Below are 11929 nucleotides of genomic sequence, written 5' to 3' on the forward strand. Positions count from 1 at the left end.
GAACAACATCCTGACAGCAAGAGCGTTGACTCAGAGGAAGAGTGGGCAGGAGAGGATTGCTGCAACGGAAGGAGTTAAATCAGGCCAGCTGAAAAGAAGCCAGGAAAGCCAACATGAGGAGTGAAGACTTCAGAAAAGCAGGGTAGGGGGACTGGAGGGAAGTTAGACACAGGACAGCAGGGCAAGCAAGATGCACACAAGGGCTAGAGCTAATTTGTGGCTGAATTGAGGGATGTGCTGAGGAATTCTTTGGAGCTCAGAGGCAGAACCTTGTTCTCATCATAGACGCAATGTGTGCAGCTGTTTCATTTACACATGGATCTCCTCTTTTCTGTTAATGGAAATAGGCTGCTGACAAAATTCATCCTTAAGCCACAACATTTCATGCTTATCTTCAGCCCATCAAAGGGCAATGCTTTGACCATGAGCTCCTGAGAAGTTCATGCTTCCAGTGGGAGCCTTGCTGGCTGTACAGCACATTCCTACAGCGCACAGGGACCCCAGACAAAGCCCCAGCTGTTGGTTCTGGCTCTCAGGTGGGAGAAATTGTGGAAATGAGCAAAAGTAATCAGGGGGTAATTGCTTGCACAGGCTGAGGATCAACAAGCAGCAGATGGGAGTCTGAGTGGTTTGTGGGAAAGTTCTTGCGTTTTATTTGTTAAAAGGGCTCTCAGCTTCTCTGTTTTGATCAGTTTGGTTCACACTTTGATAAACTTCTGACTCTGAGATTCTTGCTTTACAGATGCCAGGGCAAAGGCATCTAGGGATGTTTCTGTAACATCTGCACTGTGTGAGTGGAAGAGGCAGGATGAAAATGCAGGGACCTCCCTGGATTCTCTTCCCTCACAGCTGGCATTTGGTAGAGAGGTCAAACCATTGCTTTTCCTCTTGTTAGAGGTAAAACCCAGTGGCATTTGAATTCTGTCTGTTTTGAACAAGAGAGATATCCTGCCTGAATTCTAACAAGGAGACTCTTCTTTAATATTTTGGGTGGGATTGGAGCACACAGTTAGAAGTTGTTCTGCCCTGCAGCATGGGTCCAGCACAGAAGCCTCCTTCCATCTTCCTGGTTGACATCTTTCCCATGATCATGGACCTCCCTGTCCTTGTTATCACACACAGAATCAAGGTAAGTGCCTCATGGCTTTTTCTGAGCAAAACTAGTGCTGGGATTTAGCTGCCCTGAATGACTGAGACTGGAGTGTAAGGGAAGCTCTCTGCTCTTGCTGAGAATCTGTTATTCATTGGTTTTCCCTTTCTTTAACCTTTGGCTTCTGTTTGCACAAAGGTGGCTTTTGTCTCTGCCATAGCAGACATGGAGCTTTCTGGGAGAAAACTGCTTGGCCCTATATTTGTACCTATAGGAAATAAAATAATTGAAGCTTTTTTCTTTTTTTTTTCTCACAAAGCTCAAAAGTTTTGGTTTTTAACATTGTTATGCTAGATTTTGTTTGTTTGATATTTCTGTAGCTGATAGGCTTCTTGCTGTTTTCTCTGAGACATAGTTGCTACTTATGTCTACTTTGGTCACGCATCAGGAGATAAGGTCCTTTTTTCCATTTTTGCCTTTTTTTTTTTTTTTTGGTCCCTTTTGCCTTCTTCTTCCCCCATTTTTTTCCTAATTCTCCCCACCCCAGGCTCAGTACAGATTGCTTAGGAGAGATGAGCGTGATGGTGCTTCTGAAGCCACGTAACTGCTGCCATTTTGCTTTTTATCCATTTTTGGAAATATGCTGGTCTGTAGGAGCACCAGCCTGGCAGACTCAACTTTAATATGAGATAGTGATGTAAAGATAGATTAAGAAAGCAAAATGTCTTGCTCTTATGTGCCTGGATGAGGGAATGAAGCAGAGGAGGAATAAACCAGCGTAGGTCATCACTTGGGGGTACCTGGTTTAATCTTTCTGTTTGTTTTCTGGTAAGGTGTGTTTCTAATTGTTTGGGGTTTTTTTTAGAAAAAACAAAGTGTCTTTGAAAGGACATACAATTCTTCCAAAGGGTTAATCTTTGCTTTTTAATGGCAAGTGTTTGTCTCTTCTCACAAAGCTGAGCTCACCTCATCCTTCCCATGCTTAATGAGCAAGGAGAAGTTGTCTGCTAAAAAAAGCCTTTACAACCATGATCAAAGCATGAAAAATGACACAACTGTATTGAGGAATTCCAGCTCATTTACTGCCTCTGGGCTGGATGGTAGGTGGGGGTGACACAGAGGCTGCGGGTGACAGCTCCCAGTGCATGGGCTAAGGAAACCAGTTCTGGAATGGGAAGGTTCCTGGGGTTTCCCACTGCATGTGGTTACTTGGGGTGAGGAAAGGGGTGCCAAATGTCCCCTAGTAGCTGGCCTATCCATGGAAACAGGGCACCTCAGTGTCCAGTCTCATCCTCAGTCTCTACAGTGTCTCCTGCAGGTGAGATGTTGCCTGCTCTGTTGACTAGGACTGTTGTACATCACTGCAGGGCTGGAGCTTAGAAAATGCTTGCTAGACACAAATCATTTGCTCTTGTATGCCTCATTTTTATGGCCTGCGTACCAGTCTCCTCATGGAGATACCATATCAGGTAGTTACTAGTAGACTTCTTTTTTTTTTTCTTTCTTTCTGGTTGTGCTCCTGCCTCTCTCTCCTTCCAAGCCAGCATTTCTTTCCACTTGGTCTCAGAGAATCTTTGTGTGAGGTGGAGGGTTTGCAGTGAGATGGAGGCTTACCTTGATCGAGCTGCTGCATCTTTCGTACCATGACAGCATTGAACCCTGGTGTCCAGAGGGGTCTGAAACACTGTGAATAGTTTAGCGTGGGAATCCAGGAATTGTTCCTTGCCTACCTTGTTTTAGATGTGGGGTACAGTGGTGTTGAGCCAATTCCTTGCAGTGCTCATGAAACTAGAACCTGTCTCTGATCACATTAGCTCAAAAAAAAGAAATAATCAGAAAATGGGAGGAGGAGGAAATGGGGAAAAGACTTTTCTAATTTATTGCACAGTGTGAGATGTAGAAAAAGCCTTTTGTTGGTGGAAATGCCTATGACTAGTAGTGGTTTGGTCTGTTGTGTTATAGCAAGACCTTTGTCATCCTCTCCCTTCATGGAAGGGCTATTCAGAGCAGTTCCACCAATGACTGAGGCAGCTGCTAACTGAGGGAAAGCAAAAGCAGTCATGCGGAGGCTGCAGGGACATGAGGAGCAGGGCTGACATCAGCCCTGGACAGTCGTTCCTGTGGGGCAGACAGGGAGGTGAGTGTGCTGTGAACTGTGTGATGTTGCTGCCTGTCCTTGCAGAGAGGAGGGAAAAGGGCTCCCTTCTCTCCATATTCCTTGCAGAGGTTTTAAAAGATTGGTGGGGGGAGAACTGTAATTGTCATATTTCTTGATATAATGGATTATTCTGCCTGAGGGACATGGAAAATAGGGACTCGCTATTTGTCTATTTGTAAGTAAAGGATGTCCCTTGTCAGCAGATCTGGAGGAGCAAAGTTCATGTTTCATCATCCTCTAAAATATCAGGAGTATTGTAAGAATTGGCTTGGATGCTCTATGAGAGACTACCTGAGAACTTGGCTGTTGTGAATCCATAGCTCATGCTCTGATTATCATACTCTGTCAGTGTTTTGCAATTTGTGGTTCCTGGAAAGCCAGTGGTCTGTAAAGGTATCAGAAAGTGGTCTGTGGAAGTGACTGAGGTATGAAAAAAAAGATCAAAAGCTTTTGCATGCTGCATTGCTCACAGAAGGAATCAAACAAAAAGGAGGAAAATGAATGTCCATCTACTTAAAGATTAAGCTATTTTTAATTTGGTTATGGCCCTGTGGCAATATTGTAAAAAAACAAAGATGGATTCCCCACCACCTCAAAAAGGTTAGGTGATCACTGGATTCCAGAGGTAAGAAATGGTGTTCTAAAGCATCTCTTTGTTACTGTGTGTTCCTGTGATTGGGCCTGATGCAGGATGTGCCTGGCTGGCAGCTTGTTTGAATGTGAAGGCCTTTGGGTGTGATGGAACTGTCGTTTTAGCCCCTGCATAGTCACAAGATGTTTTCAGGGGGAAAAGTAGGAATCAGCCAAGTGCTTGCTTAGCTACCCTTGAGCTCACAGGGTATTATAAACTGGGCAAGAGTTTCCTTGGGTAACACAGACTGTGTTTGTGCCCCAAGCAAGTCTGGATCTGCTCTTGCTTTGTAGAAGAAGCTGATTTTGCCCAGAGTTGTCCAATCCAGGCTTTTCCTTCCTTCTGGGCTCCCAAGCAGGAAAATAACTCTTCGGAGCCATGTCCTACTCTGTTGTAAAGTAACCCTTGCTTCTGCTCCTGGTTCTCTTCAACATCTGAGCCCAATTCACCTTCCTTTTGTGTACTCACAAGTCCTTTCTGTTGCCATTATCCTTTGCTTGCCCACCTTGTGGATCTGCCACCTCTGTGCTATTAACAGCTGCAGGAGCTTGGGCACCTCAGGCTCCAAGTGAAGCCCCTGGCAGAGGACTGTCTGTGGTACAAACACTGTTGCTCTGCACTCAGCCTGGCTTCACACATAGGCATCACTCTAATGGGACAGAAGTTGGCAGGCAGATCGGACAGCATGTCCTACCTTCCTGTCGTTCTCCTCGTGGTGCAGCTCTTGTTCATCCAGGGAGCAAATGTTAAAGATGTTGTGTTGCCCTTTTAGAATGGCAGTAACATATTCCCTTGCTTTGGTCCCTGAAATAATAGCTTCTCTGTAAGTGGAGAGGAGGTCCCTTCTGCAGCTGGAGAGCTGCAGCTGCCTCTGTAGTCACAGGGATGGACAGCCTTTCACCGCAAAAGCTGCTCCAGCACTGAGGCAATGTGACGTTGGGACCAGAGCTAGCTGTGGCTTTGGGGGTGCTGATCTTGTGCCAACTCCTGGGGTGTCAGTGCTGGCGTGCATCAGCAAGCATGTCTTGGACTTCTACCAGAGTCAAAGAAAGAGATTCCAAATTGCAGCTTGTCCTATAGCTGTGATCTTGTCCTTGTCAGGCAGCTGCCAGTTCTCTGTCTGTTCCTGATTAATCCTCTCCTTGGGGGATGCTGACCAGCATATCCCAAATCGAGATGGGAAGAGGAAGGGGATAAATCAGATACTGAGTCAATCTTACTCTCTAATTTTTAACCCATGCTGGCGCCCTAATACAAACAGGAAGGCAGGAGGAGCTTGGACAAGGATCAGTAGACCTGACTTAGTGCTGCACAGAGCAGAACCAGTATAATTATGGGAAAATGAACGTAGTCACAGAAATAGCTGAGCTCTGATGAGGGACAAGCTCTTTCCTGAGAGCTTCTCACAGGAGTGGTGGTCAGCTTGCTTCCCTTCTTACTCCTACTCACCCTTTCCCTCAGCTCTGCAATGAGCTTTGACACCCTGAATGTCTGCACCTCTCACAGTCACTAGAACAGGATCTGGGTTATCACCAGTATATGTGGAGGTATTCCCTTGGGAGGCAGGGAGGTGAAATCTTCCTCTAACATTGCAGTCTACAACTTCCTTGTGAGGGGAAGAAGAGGGGCAGGTACTGATCTCTTCTTTGTGGTGACCAGTGACAGAACCCAAGGGAAGGGCCTGAAGTTGTGTCAGGGGAGTTGTAGGTTGGATATTAGAAGAAGGCTCTTCACCCAGAGGGTGGCTGGGCACTGAAACAGGCTCCCTAGGGAAGTGGTCACAGCACCAAGCCTGACAGAGTTCCAGAAGGTTTTGAACAATGCTCTCGGGCACATGGTGTGACTCTTGGAAATGGTCCTGTGCAGGGCTAAGAGCTGGACTCAATGATCCTTGTGGGTCCCTTGCAACTCAGCATATTCTGTGAACATTTGGGAGAAACCAAGGGGAAAAAGCCACATTTGCTAAAAGCAGCCTTGTCAGTCTGGTAGCAAACATCACTTTCTCCAGATGCACGTCAGGCATGAGGAGCACTCAGGCTTGGAGATCTGTCTCCAGGTGCTCACTGCTGAGTGAACAGAGCAATGGGAATGTCATGTTAGTGTCCCCATATGCAAACAATAATTTGAATTACTTACCAAGCATGACATGTTGGTCTGGCCCACATCCCTGTGGTTGGATCCTCCTGGGTCGTAGTCCAGGCCTGTAGTGGTGGGACTGTCCTCTTCTTCCTGCCTTGGTTGAAACAGGCTTCATGATGCCAGGGACTGTCTCTGCTCATAGCTGAAGGAACTCTGCCTGTGCTCAGGAGAGAGCATAATCCTTCAGCCATGAGGGAGCTGGTACATGCACCTGGGGGCAGCAGCTGCACATGCATCCCTGACCTCACCAAAGTTTTCACCATTTTTCTTGTTGCTCAGCGATCCCCATCAGCCATCATCCCTATTTCTTCTGCTGCTGGGTCTGGGTCTGGCTCAGACTTCTTTGCCATCTTTCCTTGTCCCACATTTGTGCAGAGCAGCGAGGTTTGAGGCTGAACCCCACCTTCCTCCCCATTTCCCCAGCAAAGCCACCTCTGCCATCCCTGGAACTTTGCTTCCCAAGAGCCTCTAAGGTGCTCCCAACCCCGATGGGTGCAGGGGGCTCCACTAGTATCCAATCAGTCCTTTGGAGAGCTTCAGCTGTGTGTGTGAGGAGACATTTTGTCTGAGGGATAAGGCTAAATCTAAGCCCTGGTAAAACCCCTGAGTAGCAGCTCTAGCACCAGCTGCTCTGACATGCTGATGTACTTGTGTCTGAGTGGAGCCACTTGCTGAAGTAGAGGCGGCCCCTGTGCATGTGTGTCAGACAGGGGAACAGGTGCCGAGAGTGTGTCTGGGGGGGATTTCTTGCTGGTGCCATGTGAGGTTGGAGGAACACTTGGGTGTTCTCCTTCCCCTCTATAAATGGTTTTTGTGAAAACAGGTTTCTTAACTTAGGTTACAACAATGAGGGTTAAATGAGCTTTAGTGTGAGAAAGATGCTACCAGTGACACATAAACTAGAAAATCTTGGCTGGATTAGATAGGAGATGAGCCTCAAGAATGCAGTCTGTCCTCACAAATTCTGTTAAAGGATTTCTGGCCACACTCAAATCTGTGTCAAGCACATAGTGGGGTGTCTGCTGTCCTGCAGGAGCGTGGGGGCTTTTTCAGAGCCCTGATCCCCTGCCACGGGAAGCAGTGGCACACCTGTTGTTGAGTACGGCACTTGGTCTGAGCCCGGCTTCACAGAGAGCTGCCTCCACTCACGACTGAGGACACAGGAGGCATTTTGCCAGGCTCTGCTGCAGCTCAGTGAGGGTGGGGGACTCTGGGACATGGGGAGCCATTCCTGCTGCTGGTGGGAGCACAGGAGTGCTCACTTGCTAGCTCCCCACTCCATCCAGCTGGGTTTAATTTTAGAAACACAGTGATATCTTGGGGCATCTTTTTCCATGGAATGCAAGTCTTTAAGTAAATAAATAACAGCTTTGTGGAGGCGGAACGACAGCCCGTAACCGCACTGCAAAACACGCACCAAGCGAGTGGAGCCTTGTTTCACTTGCATGTGGAAATACTTTGTACAGATACAGTGGCTGCACTGCCTCCCTCTCCTCGTTCAGCCCCCTCTGGAGCTGGCCATGTGCATTGATTAGAAAGAAATAAAAACACCTTGAAATACCAGCTTTGGAGAAGTGGAAATGAAAACCCCTCCAGCTGCTGGGGTTCAGCTAGAGTTCTCTGGCACAGGTTTGCAAAAGCTATGGTTTACCAGTGATGGGCTGTTACTTGCTGTGCCTCTGCTGCATCTGGGACAGTCCAGAGGGATGTGCTCTGAGGCATTCTCAGTGAGCTGGGAGAGAAATAGCAGGCTATAAAGACGAAGGCAAGAAACTTGTGTTTAAATACCCCTCCCAGTCTGGCTGGCCAAGAGCCTTCTGCATGCAGTTGTATTGCTGATGGCTGAATGTCCTGGGTGTGTCCCTCAAAGTGTGTTTGCTGGCTGGAAAATCCCATTCAAGATGTTTTACCAAAGCAAGAGACTGTTTTCACTGCTCAGGTCCAGCAGCTCTGACATGGCATCTGTTGCATAAGCTGGTGGTAACTCTGTTACCCTGAGTCAGCAAGGGGAGCTCTTAAACTCCCAGTCCAAGCAAGACCTTACCACTATGGCCTTGCTCTGATGTAGGGACTTGGAGATGCACCTCAATCTGCAAGATGAAACAAATGGTGTCAAAATCACCCAGGCTTATGGCTACTTGCTTTGCTCTGCTCCTGCTGTGCATTGCTGCTGCTACTGCTGGGACAAGACAGTGGTGAGATGACAGGACTCTGTTCATAAGGAAGTTGGGTGAGGAGCACCCACCTTGGGTGCATTAGGAGTTGGCAGTATTGCTTCTGGTTGCCTCCTCAAAGCCAAAGGGATGGCTAGACTGTGCCTAATCACAGAAGTATGAGTCAGCTCTGCCAGGGTCTTTGAACCAAGTGGGCTTGAAGTCAGCATCTGTGGCTTGGAAAAAGCATCATGTAGCATCCTGGTGCCACATGCAGATGGGATGCTTGAAGAGGTTTTGCTCTAGTCTTTCTCTCCTAAGATGGCAAACTTACCTTGTCCTTTTTCCTATAGCCCTTGGCAAGAGCATTTCTGGGCAAGACTGTGATAGTTTTGTATGTTTGTTCAGAGCTGGCTGTAGTATTTGAATTCACTGCAGGGCCTGGGGATTTCCAGCTACCCTTCAGCCTTGCTGGTGGCTTCCCTTCCCAGCAGGCTGCAGGGATGGGAGGATTTTCCATGTGATGTGGTTTTGCCTGCTCCTCCTCTGCAAACTACCTGGCTAAGCCATCTACTCTCTTTGCCTTCAGCCTGCTGCTTCCACTGATACCACCACAGCACTGGAGGGAATTTTATTTTTTGCAAACCTTAGTGAAGGTCTTCTCATGTGAGAGCTCTCACTGGGCGAGCTCTGCCAGTGTTCTCTCTATAAGCCCAGGATCAGGGCGGCCCTGGCAGCAGCTTGTCTTTTCCACTGATCTCAATTAAGATTCAGTCTTGGCAGGATGGAGACTTTTGAGCTGCCAGCTGCAATAGGAGAGATGAGGCTTCAGGGGCAGCAGAAATTATTCCCTTCCCTCAGCTCATTTCTTGGATCTGGGATGAGGATGGCCCCAGGGGTTGATCTGCAGAAGCCAAGTGAGCCACATAGAGCTAAAACATTTCCATTCAGTGTCAGGCACAGGGTGGGGAAGGGCAGCTCTCTGAAGTGTGGAGACTGTGGGTGGCAGCTGGAGAGGGGATGGAGGGAGAGAAGGAGGAATGGGTGGTGTAGCTCCACACACTGCCTCAAACAACAGCAATTCCAGCCGTGCTGGAACCGTGAACATGGGGACCCTTCAGTGCCAAAATGACCCTGATAAGGAAACCTAAGTTCATTAAGGCTGCAGTAACAGCAGGTCAGACTGTGCAGCTGAAACCCCTCTCTGCCAGCCCCCAGCAGCAGATGCTGCTGGCCCAGTCTCTGCCAGTGTGACAATGTGCAGCTCTGCTGATGTTGAGAGCTTTGCCACAACGTGCACCAGCAGGTAACTGGCCCAGGGCATTACCAATGCAGCGGCATACATCTGATAGCATGTGTTGTTTTCCAAGCATAATACTAACACAGCTTTACAGTTGCCTAGACCTCCTGCTGTCTCCTCCTCTTCCTCCCCTACCTCCTGTCACACTGCAGTCAAGCTGCCCTTGACTGCAAATGCAAACGCTGCTTTAGCTGGCCTTGCGTCCTTTCAGCTGCGCACCCTGAAAGTATCACGGGTATAGAAGAGAGTGTTTCTGTTGCACTTAAAGACTAAATTCAGGCAGGAAGAGTTTGGTAGTACTGAGAGTTTCTGATTTTGAGCAGGCTCTCCAGAATTTGAGATTATGCCCTCTCTGTTGACAGAGTCATTGATGAAACAATTGTCTCTGTTGCTAATCTGGGGTTCTGGAAGCAAACCAATCATGAGTTGTGAAGCTTTGCTCCATGGAGTAACTGTTGCGTGGATGGATGGAGAGCCAGGGACAGTAGGCAGCTTGCCTGATGGCCATGGCCATGTGAGTTGGGTTGTGCACATGGAGCTGAGCAATGGCTGGTTGGTTGTGCTGCTCCACTTTGAGCAAAGCTCAGCAGTGTCTCAGAGCATCCATCCCATGCCTTCTGATGAACTTGCACTCAGCTGCACTTCACTGCTACTATTTTGGGTACCCTTTACTCCCCAAAGAAGCAAAGAGGATAAGTGCAAAAATAGAGATGCTAAACTGAAAATTTTCTAAACATGGCACTGCCAGTATGGAGGGACAGGGAAAGGTAGAGACAGCTGGATTTGTGTCTCAGCTAGTACTGTTTAACCTTGTTGTGCCCCTGCTGTTATGACAGGGTGCACTGAGTTCATCCAAAGCCCTTCTCAGGCCTAGCCTGTGACAAAGGATTCAGATGCTCCATCCTGTGCCTTCCTGGGGACTATGCCATGCATGCCAGGGGGTTGCCTGCAATCGTCATGACTTTGTAGTGCTCCTCACATCCACTGGTTTTGAGACCTAAATTGAAGCTTTAATCTGAAGTACCAAAAAACTGAAAACCTGGTCAGCCCACTGTGACGACTCCAACTGATTTTAGGTTCCCTGAAACACTAAGCTTTTCTTGGAGTGAGGCTCTGGTAAGTGGAGGGAAGTGAACTGTGTTTCCAGTTAACTAATTAGCAGTTCTGTCTTGGCCAAAGCACACACGATGCAGCAGCCATTTTTCAGCTGTTACAGGCCTGCCTGACTGCTGCTGAGGTAGCAAGGAAGAGCTGAGAGCTAGCAAAGCAAGAAGCTGAGAACTAGCAAAGCGCCAAGGAAGGGGCAGACCGAAAGGCCAGATTCTGTTCAGTCAAATCCCATGTAAAGCTGAGTAACGTCAGCAATTTACAGGAATTACTGCAGGTCACCAGTGGCTTAGAGTAGCTAAAAAAATTAATCCCCCTTTTTAGTGCTCAGCTGTTGTTGCTTTTAGAATGTGGTTTTGAGTGGTTCCCATTCAGAAGAGGTCCCTCCCTGAGGTATTTCAAGTCATGTCTTCCCTCCATACCCCACTCTTCTTCTCTCAGCACTTTCTGAAAGCACTATTCTCTTTGACATAGCTTTAACCTCTTAAAGAATTCTTAGTGACCAGCCCTGTTGCATCCAGTCTTTAACAGGACAATCTGAGGGTGGGGTAAGTAGCATCAGGAAGTTGGCATGAAGGAAAGATAGGCCAAGCTGCCTCAAAGAACGCAGGCTGGATTCGCAGTGAAGAGACAATAACACACAAATGGAGTATGAACTGGGGCAAGTGAGAGCTTCTAGCAGGTAAGAGCTCTACTGCACGTGCACTGTGAGGGTTGCCACGATCTGCAGTATTTGCATTTGAGTTTTGTTTGATGTGCACAGAAGTGCAACTTGTGCTTTTATGGAACCCTTCAGGAGGAGGTGGTGGGCTTGGTGCTTTACTGTGTTCCTTCTGGTTAAGTCTTCAAAAACCTGGTTCCAAATTAGGAAGCAGCTCCTAGAAAAACCATGTAAAGCTTTGCACTCTCATTTCAAGATTGGCAGCATTTGGAATCATAGAGTCACTTAGGTTGAAAAGGACCTCTAAGATCATCGAATCCAACCATTAACCTAATACTGCCAAGTCCACTACTAACCCAGGTCCCGGAGTGCCACGGCTGTACCTGGAAAAAGAGACCCTTTGGAAGTACAGCTGCCATCTCTGCCTTCTTGAAGAGCCCTGGGGGTGGTTACTGTGAACAGCTCAATGGACTGGTCTTCCTCAGGTAGGAACACTCCTTCTTGGTAGCAGGAGACATGACAGCTTTTCAGAAAGCTCAGATGGTTCAGAAGGGGAATTTCCCTTAAAATTTATTCATGATACAGGAGGAACAGCCTTTTACACAGGCACTTCCCCAGACCTTGGTTTCAGTGTGCAGTCACTCAGACTAAGAGGAAGAACTCTGGAGGCATCAGCTCCTTATGTTCCTC

The sequence above is a fragment of the Lepidothrix coronata genome, unplaced genomic scaffold, assembly GCF_001604755.1.
Source record: "Lepidothrix coronata isolate B3197 unplaced genomic scaffold, Lepidothrix_coronata-1.0 Scaffold16, whole genome shotgun sequence".
NCBI lineage: Eukaryota > Metazoa > Chordata > Aves > Passeriformes > Pipridae > Lepidothrix > Lepidothrix coronata.